Source organism: Corvus moneduloides, chromosome 2 (genome assembly GCF_009650955.1).
Source record: "Corvus moneduloides isolate bCorMon1 chromosome 2, bCorMon1.pri, whole genome shotgun sequence".
NCBI lineage: Eukaryota > Metazoa > Chordata > Aves > Passeriformes > Corvidae > Corvus > Corvus moneduloides.
In genome coordinates, this window is record NC_045477.1 from 32,526,920 (window position 1) to 32,550,480 (window position 23,561).

A 23,561-nucleotide genomic window follows, 5' to 3' on the forward strand; every position below is an offset into this window, starting at 1 on the left:
CTCTTCTGTGATTTTGCAGGCTTCAGAAGGTGAAAGAATTTTTTAAAAATTTATATGGTTACCCCAAATATCTCCTTTCTTAAGTCTTCTTTCTTTGGTAGAGTGGAACAACTGAGATCTTACAGGGATGCCTCTTGCTGTTTCCACTCACATCAGTAAATTATCAGTCCTATCTGAGTTGCATGTGGCATCGAAGAGCCCCAGTTTAAAAGCAATGATGCATCTGTCACAAACGTGCCACACTACAAGCAGGAGGTTCAAAGAAAAGTATATAACAGTACCAGGGCTCATCTTCTGCCTCTCATTAGCTAATTAGTCTCAAGTCCCTTTTCTTAGCTCCTTTCCTTGTCTTAAATTCTTTCCTTGTCTCAAACTCTTTCCTTGTCTCAAGGAGACAAAGTCCCATTGAGACTGGGAAGGTGGAGGAGAGAACACAGCTAGAGGGTGTGTGTAGTTTCTCTGAGAGCCGCATTTGTCAGACTGATCAACTCTCCCAGGCTGCCTACTTTGTTTGATATGCATCCTTTTTACTTTCACTCTGGTGCACAAAGTCTTGCAGAATTGGAAAAAAAAAAATTAGAAGGCTGAAGGATGTGGTAGCATACTGGTAGAGAAGTGGGATTCTATGTCCTTCCTTGGCAACTTGTTTCTGCTTATATGGTCCAAAACTACATTGACCTTTTAATCTTGCCAACCACAAATTAATTTTGAATCCAAGCTGTCTACTGAAAAGGAGCAAAGGTCACTTTTAAATGGCTGCTCTGCTATGTTGCCCTTTACTCCATGGTCCACATCCTTTGTCTTCCTCCCATTAATTCTGCTTCTTGAAGAACCCTCCTTGCTGCTGATTGTACAGAATCCTCGTACAGATTATTTCTCCTCCGCATGCATTTTTCAAAGCTGCATTTCATTTTGTCATTTCCTGCCTAAGGTTTCTAGTCTCTCTATCTTCACTGATTTATGTAGTGCCTCCCAATTTGGATCATTTGTGATTTTAATTAACATGTACTCTTTTCCTGTCTTTTGGCTAATGAATGAAGATATTTAAAGAAGACTGGACTCAAGACTGCTCCTTGATGTTCCCCTACTAGAAAAACTCATGTGATTCAACACATTTTCATTTATTATCTCACTTTGCTAATGGCCCTGTGGATGGTTTTTAATCAACATCACAGGGTCCTTATCTAAGCCAATCTGAATTAATTTTGTGAGTCTCCTCTCTTACTGATGCTCACTTCAAACAGATGGAAAACGAAAGCAGAAGAGGCCATCACTCACCAGAATGCTCTTCTGTGACACCTGGAAATGAGGAGGCAGTAAGAATAAATTGTTCACCCTCTTCTCTCAGGACTCTGGTAGACTTTGGATCCCCTATGATCATAACACCTATACTCCTCCTGATTTTCAATATACGTATTTTTAAACTGTTTGTCAAGGCAGAGAAGTGTTATTATTCCCACTTTGGAGAATAAGCTCCAGCACAGATAATATAAGGAGGTGGTCTGCTCTGCTCCTTTAGCAGTCATGGCTAAAAACTGAGGGTTTAAGGTTGCTCTTGAATTTACACCTGTCTTCTGGAAGTTACTGTGACATTCCTGCCTGTGCATCTCTGAGATGACCCATCAAATGCACCATCGAAGTGATTTCATCTCTTCTTAAACAAAGAAAACCCAATCAACCAATCAACCAACCAAACAAACCCAACCCAAACAAAACAACCCAAACCCCTGAATGTCAGTACATCCATATTTATATCATGACCTGAATGCCATTTTGAAAGAACAGGCCCAAAAAATGTAAAGTGATTTTGAAAAGGTGAGACTCGGGTACGCAGAACACATAACTGCTTAACCCTAGAATAAGACTTAGAGGGGTATCTGTTGGATCTGGTCCTGAAAGTTATTTGGGCCCCTCCTTCTCACTCAGCTGGGTTTTGAGATATTTCTGAAGTCCTGCACCAAAGTGTTTTAAGTTTTACAGGATGTGTATACTGGATTTGAATCCAGATCTGCAAAGTCTAAAATGTGGTCCCCATCCAGGAACTTCTTTCCTGTCAAGAGGATAATTATGTCATGTGATGGACATTTCAGCTCCAGTCACTGCTCTGTGTTCTCCAAAAAGTAGGGTCCCACTGACTACATGCACAACATCCTCCACAGTCACCTCCTGATAAACAGTTTTAACGTAGTAGTTACATTCCTTTTGGATGAAAATTAAAAACACCTTTCTGCTACAGCAAAGGGCATTTATGGCATGGACTTATTTATGTGGGTTATTTATTTTCTGAAATATTAATTGTTGTTTCTGAATGAGCTCTGAAATATTCTCAAAAACTTCAAATTCATGTGGTTTTTAATAAAAGCCAGCAGGATTTTTAAAAACATTGCTATTATGGCTTCTTCCCTCCCACCCTCTTCATAAATCAAAACTTGTGGGAAGAAAATAAACAAACAACACCCTACCACCCCATTAAAAAAAAAAAAAAAAGAGGAAGGGAAGAAAAAGAATGAAAAAGGAAAGGGACCAATTATTTCCAGAAGCATCAGCAATCATAAAGGAACTAATCACAAGCTAAGAAATTATCTAAGGGAGCGCAGAGGGAGGTAACAATATGAAGCAGACAATTTAGAAAATATCTGCAAGAGCAAAATTTATAAATACTCATTATATCTTTTAAACACATGTCCAAATTAATATGTGTTCTTGCTTCTTCCTTTCCCATTAATATATTTAGTGAAAAAAGGTATGTAGGATAAAATATTGTCACCAATATTCTCCTCATATTAGGAAATAATTACAGTTTTTTCACTCCAAACTTTTAAACAGGGCCCAGTTGGAAACGAATTGCCTTTGACTCGCTAAAAATAAGCATAAGAAACTTAATCTAAGTCCATCACCAGTGCAATTTATACTCTACACCACTTCTGTAAGGTGTAATTAGCAGTGCATTGCTGTAATTTATTATTGGTTTAAAAAGCCTGAAAATCAGATCCTTACAGCAAAATGGAAAATGGGAACTATATGCCAGGCATATTATTCTGCTTTATATTAATTCAGTTATTTTACCTTTGGTGCACATCCATCTATCCATACAAAATGAATGCTCCATTGAGAAGGATGCTGAGTACTAAACCTTTGGCTCAATTTGAAATACGAACTCTGAGGCATAGCTGCAATAATACTTCCATTTGCATTATTATGATTAACATTCCTCTGAATAGGAAGCATCCAGTAATATTAATTGCAGAAATAGTGAGATTCCAATTGTCACAAATCACTGTGCAGTGTAAAGCAAGCTCTCAGAAAACAGCACAGAAGAACTCTTTTTTTGTTTTTTTTTTTTTAAGTTCACTTCAACCTTATTTTCACCATGCTTTTTCACTTGTATCTATTGACAGGACAGTAATCATGCTTTTCTCTTGATTAACACATTCTTTTCAGTAAGGTCCCAAACAGCTTTCACATGAAAGGTTGAATCCAACAGAGCATGTTTTTTCTCATTAAAGACTTAGCATTCACCCACATTAATTTGTCACACAGATACTTCCTGTCTCACAGGAAGGAGAGTGGCCTTGAAGCCAATGTTCGTAGTCTGATCAGAAGCTTTCTCCACAAAAGTTGAAATGAAAGCCTTTTCAAAGATAATGATTGCTGAATTAATTTAGTAAGTGAAAATATGGGAGGGGAAATTGTACACAGTTTCCCTACTAAAGCACAAGGAGAGATTTTGCCTTATTTGAAACAATATCATCACTAAATCTGCACAGTTTTATTGAAATTTTATTTATATATTTATATATTTGTATCAAGTCAACATTTCCCCTTCACTGCCATTTCTTTTCTCTACAGTTAGCAAAACTGTCAATATTCATTGATTCATCAAAGCAAGCAACCCTGACATTTGGTGCATCAGCTTTCATCTGTAACAGGCATACGATGCAATGATTTATTTTGATGTATTACATTGTACCCTAAAGAGCATCCAAAAATAAAAATGCTTTCATTAGAAGTGTTGTGAAAACAAGGCATCTGCATCAGGGACCACACACAAGGAAAGAAAAATTTCTTGCCACCTGTGCTCTTTGATCCAGACTTTGATTGCTGGATTGCTTTGGAGTTTGCTTGCTTGGGGGTTTTTCAGACATGTTATTTCCAAATATATCACATACTCAAAATGCAACTGTGAAGTCTAAGTGGTGTTCAGTGCTGGAAAAAGCAGAACTTTTCCCAGCTAGTGTCCTGCTTTGGTCCATTCTTGATTAACTCACAATAGGTGAGATGTCCCTGAATTATTGTGGTATCAACTGAGTTCCTAATGACAGTGTCCACCTTGTAAGAAAACGCCTTTCCTGAGATGGTGATTAGTGTCACCTTCAAAGACACGAGAAAAGGTCACTGATGGCCTGGCTGCCTGGCTGCCAGTGGGAGAGTGAGGAAAGACCATGGACATGCCTTCACCAAGCACTTTCATACTAATTTGCATTTCTGGTCAAGAATGCTTTAGTCCCGATCTCGGGGCCTGAGTGGAGGACCCCACAAAGCAGTTATACATTGTAATGTAGGAAATATGTTCTAACTGCAAATAATCTTTTAGCAGACATTTGCCATTAAGCCCAAGTTTAAGTCTCACTGGGGACAGCAGAGCTTCAACGTGTGCTTGAAGTCAAGTCAAGCCAAGCCCTCAGAGGGCTGTGGCTGAATAGGGACAATCTAATGAGCTGGAGACACTTAGGACCAGGTTTAAATACATATATGCCTACATATACTGGTTGCTGCTCCTTCTGATTGTGTCTGCACATTTCTCTCCAGCTCCTTTTCTGTTATCATCCTCTGCTGTAAGTGATGATGCTGACATGGCGACTAAGCGGAGCAAGGCAGGAAGCGGAGACAACGCACCCAGAAATGAGCTGAAAATCATCCTCCCAAATAAAGCCCTGCTCACAGGACAACATCTCATTATTTTATTCCCCCACAGAGAACAGAAAGGCATGGCTGATGTGTTTGGAGATCATAGGCATGTTCCAAAAGCCAGCAAATGAAAGCAGAAGAGAATCTCTTCGGTTTATGCAGAGCCAAAGGACACCTTTCTGTAAGATGGCGTTTTGCTTTGCAGTACTGAAGCCCAACCACCATAACCTTCTCACTCTCTACAACTCCCTGAAAGGAGGTTTTAGCAAGGTGCGGATTGGTCTCTTCTCCCAGGTAACAAGCAACAGGACAAGAGGAAATGGCCTCAAATTGCACCAGGGGATGTTTAGACTGAATATTAGGGAAAATCTCTTCACTGAAAGAGTTGTCAGGCACTAGAACAAGATGCCCAGGGAAGTGAGCAATTTTTAACTTCATCAGCCGGAATGGTGCCCAGTGGAGTGAGTGTTTTGCACATCCCGGTCTGTTCCAGTTCTGTAAGGGCCATTTCACCGTATTTTTGTTTTTCTGGCTTTGTTTGGTTGGGTTTTTTGTTGCTTTGGTTTTGTTTTGTTTTTTTTTTTTCCTTTAAGAGGGGTGAAGCTGTTTTTTAAGTGGCTTAATAGAGCAGGTTGAAAAGAGGTTGCACAGTGGAGGCTTCTCAGAATTAAGATAATTTTCTTGGTGTGTAGTAATTTCAAGTGAAAAACTGGATTTCTAGGGAATGATAGCACAAGTAAAGGATGTAGAATGCATCCCAGCAGAATTACATTTTAACGTTCATCAAAGAATTGCAGTCCTGTTCTCTTTGTATACCAAGCTCCTCTTTCTCACTTGTTGCAAGACCACCAAATATGCTTTGGGCGAAAAATTAGCTGTCATGTTCTACTTTTAACTGTGCCATATCAAAATCCATTTGCTTGCATATGCTTTGGTCATCACAGATTTATCTCAGCTAACTTCAGACATCTGCATAATAGAAGTTAAAGAGCTATTGGCCTAGACTAAGTTAGATGTCTAGTTTTAGTTGCATGAGTTACCAGTCAGTGAGTCTCACCCCAAGCTATGTTTTCTCAGTGCAAATGAATAACCACTCCACCAGTCACTATTTTAATGTTGCATTGACAAAGGCTGAGCAGCATTTCAGTAATGACACTGTTCAAAATATTGCAGCAGACCATAATAACAAATTTGGTAAATAACTTACTTTATCAAGCCAGGAGAACTCAAGGACAAAATATCCAGTTCTGGCCAACTGAAACAAAGAAACAGGGCATTTCCATCTGCCTGAAAAGTTGCAGCCTTAATTGAGCTGCTGCTGTTGTGGAAATTTCACTCATTGAACTTAGATTTCAGGTGGTCAAAGAAATTGTATCAAAAAGCAACTTCTCTCTCATAATCAGTCCTCTACTTGCAGAGTTTAAAATTAACACCCCACACTACTACTAGGGTAGTGAGGCACTGGAATAGGCTGTCCAGAGAAGTTATGGATTCCTCTTCCCTGGAAGTGTTCCAAGCCAAGTTGGATGGGGCTTTGAGCAGCCTGGTCTAGGGGAAGGTGTCCCTGCCCATGGCAGGGAGGTTGGAACTAGACAATCTTTATGGTTCCTTCCAACCGAAAACATTTTGGGATTCAATATCCATCTGATCAAGGCTGGCAAAATGTTCTAGAAAGTCATCATTCTTGCACATGTGAAACCTTTCTCTGGATCTTACTGCAAAATTTGCTTTGACATGATCATAATCCATATAGCAAAACTCAAAGCATTAAAATATGCCTTTTGTGCAATAGCATGACCAAATGAAATATTTTCCTGGTCTACTGTGGAAAAAAAAGCCTTCTTTGGCTTCTGGATCATTTTTTCAGCTACTCCTTTATCTGTGAGAAAAAATATTTTTTCTGTTGAGCTCTTTTAGTAACTAAAACCATTTCTTCTGGCCTATTTGTACTGCATATTTAAAATGTCACTGTAAAAGAAAGAATTTCTGTATTGCCTAGAAAAGTATCACAGTATGTTGCCCAGTTCACAACAGATGTTTCTGTAATTGTTGCTTGATTCTGTAGTGGCTTCAGGTCTTCTAGCACAGCCTTGACCAGCAATAAAACGTAATCTAATCATCAATACACTTTTCGTTAAAACTGTTGAATGGAAGGAATAGTCTTTCCTTTTATCCGTTGCTGATCTATAATCCAAAACCCTTCCAAAGCTTTAAAAGGATGGGTAATTGCTGCCCCTATTTTTTTGGCCAGTGGGAAGATAAGCTGACATTGAGAAGTTTAGAGGAGCACAGCTATTGAGCTCAAGGATGGAAAACTTGACCCTAATAACAGCAGAAAATTGAGGACTAAGCTATATGGACCCCATGTTTCTTTGTAAACTATGAATACTCCTGCGTCTCACCTTACAGATCCAATCTGGTAATTTTGTAAGTTATTTGTACATCTGAACTTTGACATACTCTGGCTTGGAAATGTTGAAGAGAATTGAGACTTCCTTGCAAATTTTTTATTCTGCTTGCCACTGGTAGTACTTTCTCCACATAAACTCCACTGAAACATCTGTCTTGGCAAATTTCTGAAGAGTAGAATACAAAATGCCAGACACCAATGATTAACAAGATATACAAAGTGAAAGCCCCAAGTATAACCATTGCAGCATATTAATGGTACCTGAAACGGATATTAAATAATCTTTGAACATATTTTTAAAAGCTCTTTTCTCAGAAATTAAAAAGTTATGTAGCTGCTGGAGTGGACCAACAGGTAGACTGGGTTAGATAGTTCTGCGCTACTTGGGGGCCTGAAATGTTCTTCTGAACCCATTCCTTAATTTGTAATTGAGTTACTGGGGTAAATGAACTGCTTGTTGCATTGATAAGAACAGTACCGTACGAACAGAGGGCAAGGACACTGTTCCTGAATCTGTCTGCTTCTGTGTTGGGAGGATGTGCTCCTCAGCATTTGCTCTTCACTTGCCGGTGGTGTAACATTGCTGGAGAGGGTGCTGAGAAAGGTGTACACTCAAGGTGCATCATGGAGGGGCTTCTGATTCCCTCTCCTGTGCCTCTGCCATCGCCTCTGCCTCCAGCTCAATGCGATCACACCCCAAGGCTCAACAGGCTCAAAGAGGTACAGGCAGTGGTTTACCTGGGTCTAATCAAGGATGCTTCTGACCCTGAGAGATGTCACCACCTACATCATCTGGGCTGGTGGGTCTGACACTTAAGAAAGACCTGCACCTTTCCAAATCAGCAAAGTAAGGCCGGGTTGGATGTCCTGGGACATCCCAAGTGAATCAAACCTTTAATTCATCAGAGAATACATTCATAGCTGTATCCTATCTCTGCAGCCCATGACATGTTATGTCTACCCCATTGCTGCATGCCTGATAGCCTGTTCTGTTGGCCCTCATGCTGAGGCAAATGTAGGCATACTGTGACGTCCTCTCTGGAAACCATGGAAGAATTTACCTCCTGCATTTAGGCAACGTACTGACATTTGAATGGCTTTAACGAGGGTCCCCACCGCAAAGGAGCAATCAAGGTTAGAGCTATGGAAAGGTTTCCATTTGTGATGACAGGAGAGGTCTGTCACCTCTGAATGCCATTCTCTCCCTGCTTTGCTTACTCTAAAAACCCAGGGTGAATAATTTAGATATTTCTGGAAGATTCCAAGAATGAGGTGGTATTAGAAAAGGTCAAAGCATTCAGATTTATTTATGTGTCTGGGCATACACACACACAAAAATGTACCTACATATATATACATACACACACACACATATATATGCATGTAGTGAAATTTTCTGTTATCAAAAGAACTACAAATAGCACATGAGAGCTGAACAGCTGGAGCTAGATTGGTATATTGTACTGTACTGTACTGACTCAGCACAGGAGCATTTAATTTCCTCTCAGAGCCGAGATGCCTCTCCTTCTCAACTGGAAAGACTGGGGTAGCTGAGCTGCCTTTGTTTTTTACTGAGTACCTAGGATGATGCTTTGTAAGGAAGATGCTGTGGATAAGAATTGCAGCATTTTCCTTAATTTCCCTTAGAATAAATTTTAAAACGGGCATTCAGAAGAAGTCAAACCTGACAATATTCACACCCAAATGCAAAAATCCCACTCAGTTCCTAACTCTGCCAGAAACAACTTCTATGCCATGAGAAAAGCCCCATCACTAACCCTCATTTCAGACCTTCTTTCTGTTTAGTGCCTTAATAAAACAGGAACACATATTCTGTCATGTGCTGGGACTGCAAGAAGGAACCTGTTTAATGAGATGCCATAACAGCCCCTCCACCTGACTTGTCACAAGTATCTTTGCAGCGGTGTTTGTATCAGGAAAAATTCACTGAATTCAGGAGTAGTTCACTGAATTACCTTTTATAATCAGCCTTACTACCCTCCCATCCCTGCCCAGTTAATAATTAGTATAAAAATAACATTTCTGCCTCTATAGAAAATTTGGAATTCTCTAATGGCAACAGCCCCCCATCCAGGCTAGCTCTCAGGACAATATGTGGTATAAATGACATTAAGTTTTGACTTGAGCTACTCTTCCTCATTCAATTAGCAAGGAGGGTGTCGAGCTAATGTTATCATCTTGAGTAAATTGATGGGATCTTTCCCTGCACAATAGAAGCTGAATAAAAGCAGAGGATCCTCATGCATCCCTCTTGCTCAGCTCCCAGGACTATACCCCTCCTGCTGCTTCATAGAGTAGATTGGCATTTTACATCTTATCACCAGATCTCCACCACTCTGAATGAGAATGACCATCCTTCAGACCAGGTTTTGCAAAGCAAACCTATATCCATAGGAGCAATTAGTCCCCTGCTGTGAGTTTAGACACGTCAACTACACTGCAGCTGCTGTCTGTTGCCAGCACTAAATTTTCCTCAGTAGTGGATAAACGTGTTTAAAACACTTTGATCTTCTTTATCTCAGCCAGGAGATTTGAAAGCCTCCTGGTTGAACAAGTTTTCTTTTGGGTGAAACTCCATCTCATCCACCATTTCAGTGCTGACCTGAAACATTTGTGCTTTATTTACTGGAAAGGCACAGTCTTTTGAAATGGCTTCTCACATCCTCTCAGGAAGACTTTTTTTCATTCCCCCTAACATCGAACTTAAGTAATGGTACTTCAAACGGCAGATAAGAGGCACAAAGGGAACTCAGTCTTCTACGCAGCAATTCAGAACCATCTTAATCTCCATCACACACCTTCTGATTTTCTTTTTAATCTCCCACAGCACAGTGTGCACCAAACACAGCTGAAAACTTGCTATTCAAGCTGCCTTATTACTGTTACGCTGCAAAAACTTAACTCCTGTTTGGAATAGATGAGCACAAATGAACTAAGACAAGGGAACAGGCACCTCAGATGTGGGTACAGCAGAGTAGATGATGGGAGATAAGAACCAGTGACAGGTTGAGGTTTATTCTGTTTTCTCACTTCTCAAGGAACCACAAGTGAACTATCAGTGATGTGAAACTGCTGAGCAGGGAGAAGCACGGGGTGACTGTCAGGCTTACTCTTTCAACAACTGCAGAATTCCTGATTTTCTTACCCAAACTAACTCTTTGCTTCTTTGCCCACCATAGGGATGGTACAACTGTGAGTGGGGAATCCAAGTAAGATCTCATTAATGAAATTATTTATCTGAGCTTTGGACTGTAGATTGATTCATCACCAAACTGACTAAATTTACTCACATATAAAATGTTACCTCCTTTGATAAAAACAAGATTTACACTACTTGTAAAGCTGATGGAAAGAGGCAAAGAACAAACCTTATTGCAGCCTTTCAGTACTTAAGGGTGGCTTATAAGAAAGATGGGGACAGACTTTAATAAGGCCTATAGTGATAGGACAAGGGGTAATGGATCTAAATTGAAAGAGGGTAGATTTAGAGTAGGTAGAAAGAAGGAGTTTTTACAATGAGGGTGGTGAGACACTGGCATAGGTTGCCCACATAGGTGGATGCCCCATCCCTGGAAGCATTCAAAGTCAGGATGACAGGGCTCTGACCAACCTGGTCTAGTGGAAGGTGTCCCTGCCCATGGCAGGGGGATAGAACTAGATGACCTTTAAAGGTCCCTTCCAACCCAAACCATTCTGTGATTCAATGATTCCAGAATGAGCCCAGAGAGTTTAACTGATATTAAAACTTTCTGGATGTTAGGACCATATTAAAAGGGCTCTTATCAAAATACTTACTCATATATGCAGACAAAGCATTTTCCTTCACCCAGTATGTGGTGTTGGCAGTGACACAGAAATAACAGAATAAACAGAATAATTAGAGACTTTTTTTCACAAGGGCTTGCTCCCTAGGCATGATTTTAATACCACAGACAATCAGGGGAGTTGATAGAGAGACAGATAACTGAGTCAAAACTTTGGTGAATTTTGTTTCTGCTGCAGTTTAAGTGCTCCCACCCTGCACCAGCTGGTTTTATTACGCAGGTGGATGGAATGTGTTCTGCTCCATTTCCAAGGGAGCCACACAAGCCCAGCATAAATCAATCAGCGAGTACCTTGAACCACACATATTAGGAATGTAAGCAAGAGGAATTCCAAAACGAAGCATGTTTAGACAAAGAGGCAATTATGGCATGGAGAGGAAAGGAGTGTAAAAATTTCATCTGGAATCAGGGATGGAGCACAGTAGCTCAAGGAGGTGGAAAGTCTGATTCTTTATTTATATAGCCTCATAAATGGGGTGATTTTAATCCCCTGCATATGATATAGCAATATCTATTAGAAGTGAGTATCACAGACAAATTCCCAAAGAAGATTTAGGAGACTGGTCTTATAATATCCACACAGTTCAGTGAGCCAGATTCAGTCTCATTTATAAAGAGTCTGCCCAGGTGTGCTTTTATGGACATTGGAGTTACACAGAATGGAGGCAAATGATACATAAACGTTATGGGTTTGCACTGCAGACATAGGAGGGGTGAACAGAGCTGCTCATGTCCCTGCATGCTGCAAGCTTGATCATAAAAATGCATTCCCAGTGGGTCAGCACCTGTTTAGATAAATGGTTTACTTGAAATACACAATGCAGGAGAGCTTGCTCATTTATCCATATGGCACTAACACGAATTGCCAGCTGTGGCCAGTCGTCCAATATGTTCTTTCTCCATCTATGACATATGAAACCATATGGAATCATCTATCCATTAGGAAGAGATCATTTTCAGACAGGAAGGTTTTCTGACACAATTATTAGCTGTGGCATTCTTGACCAGGAACAGGCTGAAATAGGCAGGAAACAAAAAGAGGCTTATGTTGTCTTAAAGGGTCATGTGAAGAATTTTCTGTTTTTAAATCGTCTTTCAAGCTACTCTTTTTTTTTTTTTTTTAAAGAGTGCCTTTTATCTCTCAGCTTAATGTCATTCTGCTGCATGGGATGCCTTTCTCTTCACCCATTTCTGCAGTGAGTGATCGTGGTGCAGGAGGCAAGTGGTTTCCTTGGAGCTGGGGTTTGATTGGGGCCAGCAGGCAGGTACGTGACTTGCTGAAAACAGCCTCTTTTAGGAGTAACTGCTGAGCACCCTGTTCAGCAAATAAGTGGTCCCAGTCAAAGAACTGCGACTCAAATGTACTTTCTTCCCAAGTGTCCTTGTCTACACAATGTAGACTTTGCTCTGAACCGATGCTAATCACTGTATATCAGCAAAAAATCAAAGGAAAACAGTGTCAAAACAGAGTCACTGGCTGAATTCAATAATATCTTTATTGAGACAGAAAATCCTATTAAGGCAGTTCGCCTGCTCTGAATCTGGAATAAGTCAATTACTCTTGATTTACACCAATGCAAATGAGATGAGAATCTGCCCCCAGAACACTTGCTAGCTATGCTCATTGACATGATCAGAAGTACAGTGTTCCCTATAATCAGCCTTGGTTTACCTCTAATGGATATAAGCAGAGACAAGAGCCTCAGGCACTTCAGGCTGTGGAGTAAATAGCTGATCCCTGTCTGCCTGTAGAGTATGCAGATTATGTATGGAGAATCAGAGAAGCTTATTTTGGAAATTAAGCAGCCCCCAAATGAGTCTGAAATCCAGAAATATTTCTTAACCACAGCACTTACACATACAGGACCTCTCCTCCCATAAGCATCATTGTACCTCACCTAATCCTGCAGAAACCTTCTGAGTTAAACCAGCATGCAAGGAAAATAAGCTCTGACCTGTAGTACAGCCCAGACTATCCATGGAACAGAAATATAGCATAATTACTACTAACTTTAGAACTAAATTGGAAGTAAGAAGTTCTTTCATCTAGCACCCTGATACTTGAAACGAGGTTTGGGCTCTCACATCCAGTCATTACACAGACTAGTCAGTAGACAGTTCAAAACTCAGTTTTGCAAAGTGCACACTCAATAGATGGTGCCAAATACAGGGGAAACTTTGTAAAGTGACTGGTTACTGTCTTCTGCTCAACACACCAGGGGCCCATCTCCAGTCCTTTTCACCCTCTTCCCTTTTTATAGGAGCTGAGGATATACATCCTTTGAAAGGATTTAGACCTGGATAACAAGTTCTGTGCTGTCCTACTGACAGTGTCACATTACATAATCTGAAAAAGAGAGATAGACAACTGCTTGTGGTTCCACCACAAGTCACAGTGCTTAGGGAAGTAAATGGGAAGCCAGGATGAAGACAACATATATATATTTCTAATCTATCTATCTAGATATCTGATGGTTATCAGAACGCAGTAAGAAACAACAACCAAGAACCTTTGCAAGCAGCCTAGAAGCTACTCACAGCATAACAAGGCCATTTAATGCCTAGTAAGTGGAGATTTCAGGCAACTTTTTCCTGGCTAGAGGACCATATGCAGAAGGTGAAAGCAACAAACACAGTAAGTGAGAATTCATATAAAACACTTGAGAGTATTTTAGGCGCCTATTTACAAGCAACATAAAGCACCTAAAATCAGGAGCCTAAATCCTCTGCTAGCTAGTGCAGAAATTTCCTGATAAAGTAACATTTAAAATTAATATTTAACTAACAGGTGGCATGGATAGCCCAGTAATTGTCCACTTTGCTGACCAAACAAGGAGGCAATGAGTCAGTCTTGCCTAAAGACAGCACTAACTGGGAAGCAGGATACATGGATTTGTTTCCTGTCTATATGGAATGAGCTCCATACATTAATATTTCCAGGGACATTAGCCCAGTTTTCCAGTCCTTTTCTGACTCTCCAGTTCAGCTAATAAAGGATGCTGTTGACCATCTACTAGCCACAAGCAATTGTTCCAGCACTTCTCTCTTTTTCCCATGAGCAAGGACAGTTTTGTGATGAAGCTGATGCTTATGAGATGTTTCTGAATAACATTTTCTTTCCCTAGCTACAATACTGAGCAGCACTGGCATACTGGCATCTCAGGAGGTTTCTAGCATTCCAGCAGTTCAGCTTGAAGGTTGTGATCCCAAATGCAATCATTTGCTTGTTTTTGTGACATCATGACAATTGTTCTCCTGCTGATGATTTGCCTTCCTTTGGTCCTTTAACTGCTTATACTCAACATGCCTTCATCATGCATACCTGACATATTTTAAAGCAGCACGTGCAAACATCTCACCAGAGGAGCAGTTGAGCTCAATGCCATGCCATGCCATGCCCTAGTAGTTCAACCCATTGTTTTCCCAGCTTTGAATCCATACCAGCAATCTTCTCACTCATATTTGTCACTCACTTCCAGCTACCAAGTCAACACATCACTTCAGCTCTGACATGTATACCTCTACTTAAGGCCACAATTCGGATCAGAGAGCTTCTTAAATCTACAGAGTGTATTGGTTAGGACTGAGGAGATCACAATCAATCAAGAAGTGATAAAACAATATCATTCATATGCTTTGATGCATTTTTATGTACAGACAGAGTGTTTAAATCGTACAGATCCATAGAAATATTCCACATAGTCACCAAAAGTTTATAAATTGGCATTTGCTGCTTTCATAACTGTATTTGAACAAAACACCCTAAAAATTCAACAACATTTAGAGATTGCTGCTCCAACCTAGCTTATTTGCTGGGAATTGATGAGATTATTTGCTTTGTTCAGTCTTTTTCTGTTTCTACACCTCCTACAAACGAGCGCTACGCCACTGGTGCCAACCTAAAAGAGTATTCTGAGAACATGGATAGTAACAGAATTTATCTCAAGCACAGAGCTTTGTCGATATATAAAGCATTAACAAAGCCTACATGCTGCACAAACCATGCTACCAGTCTTAAGTAATAATCTCCTCTACAAAGAAGTTGCCTTCCCAGTTGCAGGAGCAACAAGCTCCCGAGCTGCCCATCAGCTGATCTCAGAGCCACTGCACTATGATCTGGAGAAAGAGTCATCAGAAGTCGTCTGCTTTAGTATTTGTCACATTTAGCCTTTAAAAAATTTCTGGAGGTACATTTATATTCTCACAATTATTTGAATATCTCTGGTCACGAGTTGAAGCCAACTTGTCAAATGTGGCAGAAACTGTATCAAACTGTATCAGGACCTGTATTCCTTCTTATTTCTGTTTTATTTAGTGATTAGGAAGAAGATACTCAAGACACTCTACAAGAAGGATCAGACTAGAAGTGTTCTTTCAGGCTGCCAAACTAAGATTCCAGCCAGCTCCTCTTTGAGAAGCCCATGGCACACTTACTCCCCAGAGCTGCAAACAACAAGGCAGACCTTTAGACAGGTGGGGTCTAGCTAGAGTTACCCCTGCTTTTCATTAACTTCAGTAGAGATGCATTGACACTGACATGGAATTAGTGTGAAGAGTAGCTTGTCTCTTACTGTAGCAGGCAAATGCCTGTCCAGATTCAGGGATGATACCTGCATCTTGTCCACTGCCACCATTCAACAGAATTATGACTCATCCATGCCTCCAATTCCTTTCCCACTTGTCTACTGAGATGGGATGCCTTCTGGGAGAGGGTCTGTCCTACATGCCTTTAACTGTGGACTGATGTTGGATGAAACTACAGCAGCATCAAACTGCTGTGGTTGTATTCAAATATAAATACTCAAAACAACAGCAAAATGTCTACATCTGCATACTATCTTATCTGTGTGGGAAAGGGAATAAGCTGCAAGACTGAAAGGCAAGGTCTGCTGTGATGCAGTCCCATGGTTTGTAACAGTACAGTTATTTTAGCAGAATATTTATATTCTCAGAAGACATAGTTATACTGCTAAAAACTTCCAGTCTGTGCTGGAGTAGAATCCCTCACAATGCTGCTGCAATCCTGGCTGGTACCTTTGGATGTTACTGCAATGGAAATAATGAATAATAAAAAGTAATAATTGAATGTGAACTGCATGCACTGGGCCGTCATGGGCAGGCAATACAAATGACTTGCAGAAATTCTTCCTGCTCCTCTGTATTCTGCTCTTGGTGACAAGCTCTTTGTCAACTTTTCCTTCACTGTTATAGCAATGAAAATGTGCATGTGTGGCAGCTAGTAACTCAAGCTTCCCATGGGGACAGTTAATTCTCTGCTCCTTGGTCCTGTGCTTATTTCCCTCAGTCACTTTTCCCCTATGGATCCAGTAACAGAGCAGAAAACGTGCCGGAAAGAGAATGAGAGCAATAATTAACCACAAGGAATGAAGGAATGGGACTGCTTAGAAAGTGCAAGGAGGAATGGCATGTCAAACAGCAAAACATCACTGCTTAATGGTTTAAACAAAGAACATAAAAGCCTTGTTCTTTCCTTTCCAGTGACACAGGAGTCTCCCTATCCACAGAAATATCTCTCTGTTAAAGGATAACATTAAACAATCCAATCTTTAATAAGCCACTGGAAACCCAGAGGCACAAGACAGACTGCCTTTGTTTATCACAGACCTTATATGCTCAGAGGTCTTCAGATGAATGAGGTGCCAGACAGCAGTCTGGGGGGACTGGGGGTATTAACTCAACACCCTCCATCAGCTTCACAAAACCATCTCTCCATGCACTCAGACTCCACCCTGCCTTTCCCACAGTGGCTGAGGATAATGAGGAAATTATTCCAAAACTATAAAGACTCTAAAATAAATCTGCTTCTATCTGAAAGTCAGATTTTATGCCATACATTTATATTTATACTTTATGCCATATATTTACGGAATCCACATCCGGAGGAAAAAAAAATCATAGCTTTTATGAGTTCAACAGCAAAACTCCAAAGGAGTTACTCACTTGCCTAAGTAGGGGCTTCTAGTTCTGTTTGAGATCTCCTGGGGTATCCCACAGGTTGTTGCCCACCTCATGTCCACCTTTTGGAATACCTTGTGGCATCTCACATAGCAGTGAAGGCCTGTGTCAGATACCTGAGCTGCTCTTCAGTCTATTCCGGGATACAGTTTCACCCCAAGGTTAGTTTGTGATGAGATAGCAGAGTTTGCAGAAAGTTTTCTTTTCTTGCTTGGTTCACACTGGCAATTAGTCCTCGGAGAACAAAACACTGCAGAGGTAGGACAAAAGCATGTGAACAGCACAGAGCTCGTTTACTCTCTGGCTGGCAGCATGGGGAGCAGATAGAGCCTTTAAACAGCAAGCGTCAGAAGAAAAACTCTTAGGTCTGGATGTCAGGTCTTAAACATTTTTCTTATTTGTAGGCTGAAAATTCAAAATTGTAACCAGTTAAATAGGGATTTGCCTAATGCCTCATACAAAGCTCACTGAGTTCTTCTCTAATACCAGTTCTACACCTGCATGACAGTGTTAGCTTCCACATTTGCAGCACTGGGGCACTAGCTCAACCTAATTTTATTGCAAGCATTAGAACAAGCTGCAGAGATGTACTCTCAAGAATTGGAATGTTTGAAGATTCATCCAAATCCTTGATTAAGACAAAGCAACCCCAAGCTACCTGTTTCATATTTCTCTTTCAACACCAAACTAACACATACGGGAAAAAAATGAGGCTTGTGCGCTTTTCTTGAAGGTGGGCAGGCAGGTTTTGCTCAGAACTTTTTTACATATCCAGCTCCAAGTGCAGCCACCTGGGAGCCACCTGACTCCCAGGCTTGGTGGAACTCATGGCAACCTCCCAAGCACCTCATATGCTTATTCTAAGAAAACAGAGCCAGTCTTTATCTTTAAAAGTGAAGCAACCCACTGCTCTGTCCCATTAGCTACACAGGACAGATAAGTTCAAAAACACTTTGGCAGGAAATGTGTATCTGACACCTTTCCTATGCATGATGCCTCACCAAACAGGTTCCTAAGCTAAACCACAGTCTATGATAGGATTTGGTAAAACAAAAGGGGATTTGTGAAGGAATGTGGCAAGAATGAGCTGGCTGATAAGGCATGTTATGCCTAGAAAACTCCTTTGAGCTTACAGTTCATCAAACTGGATGATCCCGTATGTGAAGTTGGGATCTAAAAAGGTGGTGAAGCCTTATTTAAAGAGGTAAGTGAATCCCTGCACAAAGCACAAGCCCTCTCTGTAAGTTGTGATGGAGAATCAAATTCACGTAGGCTGGGTGAGAATTCCTCATTTGCACCAGACAGCAGTGTGTAACAGCCTCCTTTGCTCTGCCTCATTCCTCACATGTACAGAATAAAGACTCCCAAAATCTTTAAAGATGCCAGCATGATGTTTACATCTTTTTATAAGGAGCAGTGAACAGCAGGAGTCTGATCACAAAAATCTTCTTCAGAGTGAAATAATCACATGAAGGGGGAGAGAGCAAGCAGGTGACTGCAGATATGATAGAAAAAGATACTATGGTTTTTCTTGAACTTATGGAGTTAATTTTTGAGAAATTGCAGAACCTCCAAGCCTTTAAGAAAACCCCCAGTACAGGATGAGCTTATACATGAACAGTTTGCCCAGCTTTGTGTTTTCCCTTTCTTACAGACCCCTTTGATGATTTTCCAGGCAAATGAAGCTGGGCATTTTTTAGAAGAGGGCATCATGGCCAGGGAAGGGTTACAACAACAGATGCCCCACATTTCAAGTGCTTCTCTAAGCCTCTGTATGCACACAAACAAGAGATGCTGCTGAGCCTCTCTTCACGTTTAAAAAAGATAAAATCAGGTCACTTAAGACAGAGAGAAGAAAGAATGAGACAAAAACAGAACTCAGAAGTCACCACTAAGGGAACATCGTGTACATATAAGAGTAATGCAAAGGGAAAAGTGAAACTCCTGCAGACTCCAGTTCTTACATGAATTCCCTCTGTTGCTATGAGAATGATTGGGGGGTTTTTCCTGCCTTTCTTTCCCTACCTACAAAACGGGGACGGCATTTACATAACCACTTTGCAAAGTGCATAGGAGGATTAGCTGGCTGTCATCTGTCATATGAGCAGACCTATGAAAGTGCGAAGGAGTATTTTTAATAAATACCTCATTACCTTGTTATATTTTTGACTTCAATTCTTCCCAGGAAGGTCAATTGCATTTTTTTTCTGCCATCCTCCCAAAATTGTGCAGACCCCTTAACCATCTGATCCCTGATGAGCCATCTTTACCTAAAATGACTTGCACACGACATGATGTGCTTCTCTTGGTCAGTCACGTATGTGAGTCACAGTGAGCAGCACATTAAACAATAACAGATTGATTTGTATTTTAATAATCTGACCTTGTTTGATCTGGACAGGCAATGGTGTTTTACATCCTGTCATGCTGCAAACACGACAGGCTATGGATCCCTGTTATGCTGCTGTGAATATGAGTGATTCCAGTGAAGGATTCAGAATTCTACCATGGAAACAGAAATCAAAATAACTGTAAATAATGTGGGGTATTTAAATAACTTGGAAGTGGCTGCAGCCTTACTCTTCAGGCTTTAACCTGCACAAACTTGTGAGATTTTGTGGTCTTTGCAACTAAGGACTGGGGTAAATTTCTTTTCCATCATACCCAAAGCCTATTTCGTTTGTTCTAATCAAGTTGACCTGGATTCACTTGGCTTCCTCCAAGCAAAATTCATGTACTGCTCAAGAAAAAGAAAAAACAAAGCCCTCACAATATCTGCCAGATGTAGTGACCCTCAGCTAAAAAAAGAAAATTTCATCAGCATATTATTTTATTTCTTTAGCGGATTTGCTTTTGTGTCCTAAAAGCCTTTGGGACACAAGGCCAGCACTAACTTTCCTCCCCATCACAATGCTCAGTGATAACATTAGCTGACACCCTTGAGCACTGCAATGAGTTATGGTAATAAATGACTGAAGGCAAATTGAATCTCCTGATTCTCCACAATGCAAGTCTCAATGCATATGAGAAGACTTGTTTGGTTTTTATCATTATGAGGGCTTACCACTTACCAAGGAGTGCTTTCTAGGGAGAAGGAAACTGCCATATGACCCATGCAAAGATGGTAAAGAGTAATTTAGACTGTTTATTTTGCACATTACACAAAAGAATGACTGTGATAGGGCTGGAAAAACAGTCGAGGCTACTTGACACTGTTTTTCTGTCTTTGGCCAACTTGCAGTGCAGAAGGACAGGTCTGATGGACATGACATTTTGGCTATGTTGCACAAGTGCAAAATGACAGCCTCAGAAAGCAGCAAGGAAAATGGAAAAGCATTCAGTGTAAACTTTCTCCTGTTTTTTCCACGGGATTTTCCTAAAGGTGACCCAACTTCTTTCACAAGAAATTACAGCACAACTTCTCTTTCCATTTAGTCACGTCATCTCCACAGCAGAATAGACTGCAGCCCCTGGCAGAATTTGGTCATACCAGAATGCAGTTCTCTGCCCTCTTTGCTTCCTTAGGTCCTTAAGTCAGTATTCTAGATGACTGGATCCACTTCTATTCCTGAAAGCCCTCTTCAAATTTCTGTTATTCCTGAGTGGAAGTCTCAATCACCTTCCTTCAAGCTATGACAAACGATCTTCCTCCCTCTCCTGAGTATGAGAGATACAGAAGCAGAAATAACTGCTTGCTTCCATACCCTTGTGATCCATTCAGTTCCAAACCCCGTGCCATGGACAGGGACACCTTCCACTAGACCAGGTTGCTCAGATCTGCATCCAACCTGCTCAGGGAAGGGAAGGGAAGGGAAGGGAAGGGAAGGGAAGGGAAGGGAAGGGAAGGGAAGGGAAGACCATCACATTGATTAAATTCATTACCAATCCATTGCTAGTAAGCTTAATTGCTAATGATGACTTTTTGTTTTCCCATATCAGAAGACAGTTCATGCCAACAAAGCATTATAATGAGAAAAGGAAAGCTATGTTTCCCAGATCAAGGTTTTGCATACTAAGCTGGTAGAAGGGGAAGATACCTTCGTGGGTTGGGAACTCTATTAAGCAGGACGGGATTGCTCTATAAATTACATGCTGGACATGAGTTACAGTAATCTCGATCACTAGAGACTCATCAATTAGACATTTAAGAGCAGGCACATAAATAAAATACCTCCAGATTGTAGACAGATTATATGCATGCATTCAGTTCTGTTATGGATACACTTTTCTTCATGCTACATGGCCACTGATAAGATTTTCAAATTTAATACCCCAGGCCGGTAAATCCAGAAAGTACTTCCCAAATAATCTATTGCCAATACTGATCTAAGGCCAGACTATAAATGGTGCACCAGGCAATTGATTTAGATTGGCACTGTTTGTGGATTTTTTTTTTCTTTCCATGCTTCCAAGATGATATAAAACAATAACCACATTCCAGGAAAAAAAAAAAAAAAGACAAGGAGAACGTTCTTAATTTGATACTTAGTTGAGGAACATGAGTAATTCTTCCAATGGATTGCAAGAACACTATTAAGCAGTTTAAGGACACAGTCTAGTGAATGCAATGATACTAACATTTTGCATCACTGCAGGACCTTTACATCTTACAAAGATCCTGAAGATCTTTGCAAATTAAAATTTGTGGAGAAGTGTGATACAGCAATCTGAGTAACTTGAGCAACTCTGTGTGAACACTTAGCAGCAGGACAGTGAATCCTATGAAAAAGGCCTGGTTAATAATTTCTGTGAGTCAAAACCACCCACTGTCTCAAAATTAATTCAATGTTTTAATGTGTATATGATAGATGGAATATTCAGTTTGTCCAATGAGGTAATTTTCAGTTCCTCAGCAGATCAAAAATCACTGCTTTTTATAAATTTTTGTGGATTTGCCAAATCTTTACAACTTGGTCAATATTCTTCAAAAATTCAGTTTCGGTTGTGATCCTTAACTTTATAATTGGTAAATAAAAAAGCAGCAACCAAATCTGCTGGTATATGGTCACCAGGTCTATAAGCTGGTTATTCATTATAGACAAAATGATTTCAAGTTTTCCTTGCAAAAGAAACCTTAGATTATAGATTTGCTCTAGGTTATTCATACTATTAGTTTTCAAAAAAATTAAAAAACTCTAAAAGAACTGAGGCATTTTAACTGACCTGAAGTACATGCATTTGTTTTGTTTTTTTTTCCTTGAGCAGCTGTTTGTATGTCTGCTTTAGCTCTGCTTGACACAGTATTTTTGCCCTCCATTTTTTTGGAATCTTAGGTGAATCCCAATCTTATTTCACAGCTGGACTGCTTCATTCCTACTTGCTTCAGGCTGAGGGGAGCATGCCTGAGCAGAGCCTGAGCTCTCCTGCAACACTTCTTGATAGGTACATGTGGAACACGGGATGTGGATTATTACCAAATAACACAGCTTTAGCTGTAGGAAAGAGCCAGGCGTGGAGGAAATTGTGACTCAGAGAGGAACGCCTTGTAGTACTTCTTGGCTTCTTCAGGGCTGCTGTAACTGACTCATGGTGTGCAGCCCTTGCTGAAGGCTGTGCACTAAACTGAGTGATGCTTTCACATTTGGTGGATGTCTGTACAATTCCACTGAGTCAGAGAGTCAGTGGGGGATGATGACTTGCACCTGACTTTCCCCCATACTCATCACTGGTGAGGCTGCACCTTGAATCCTGTGTTGAGTTTTGAGTCCCTCACTACAAGAAAGACACTGAGGTGCTGGAGCGAGTCCAGAGAAGGGCAAGGGAGCTGGTGAAAATTCTGGAGCCCAAGTCTGATAAGAAGCAGCTAAAGGAGGTGGGGGTGTTTAGCCTGGAGAAAAGGAGGCTCAGGCAGACCTTCTCACTCTACTGCTGTTGTAGTACCAACTACAACTGCTTGAAAGGAGGTTTTAGACAAGTGGGGATAGATCTTTTCTCCCAGAAAACAAGTGACAGGACAAGAGGAAATGGCCTCTAGTTGTGCCATTAGGTTGAATATTAGGAAAAATATTTTGACCAAAAGAGTTGTCAAGCACTGGAACAGGCTGCCCAAGGAAGTGGTGGAGTCACTATCCCTGGAGGTATTTTAAAGACATGTAAATGTGGCACTTGGGGACATGGTTTGGTGGTGGAACTGGCAGTGTTATGTTAATGGATGGACTTGATGATCTTAAAGTTTTTTTCCAATCTAAACAATTCTGTGATTCTAAGATGGAGCATGTCCCAGACTCTCTATTCCAGGTGAATGCAAGTCTTGTCCCAGGTATCACAGGACACACCAACCCTCTTACACTACCAGTACCACGGGCTGAGCTCCAGCTGACTCCCCAGTTGCTGAAATTTTTTGGCTGTTGGTGTTTCATAGGTTTGGTTTTGACCATTCCTGCTAGATCTCACCAAAACAAATCAGCTCTGGAGAAGGTAGG

The 23,561-nt window shown here is 40.7% G+C and overlaps 1 protein-coding gene across 5 annotated transcripts in view; it reads right to left on the minus strand.

The window, feature by feature from the left end:
* The window catches only part of TENM4 (teneurin transmembrane protein 4), a 1,563,960-nt gene that overhangs the window by 400,464 nt on the left and 1,139,935 nt on the right, over positions 1–23,561 (minus strand). The gene's annotated exons all lie outside the window — the stretch shown is intronic.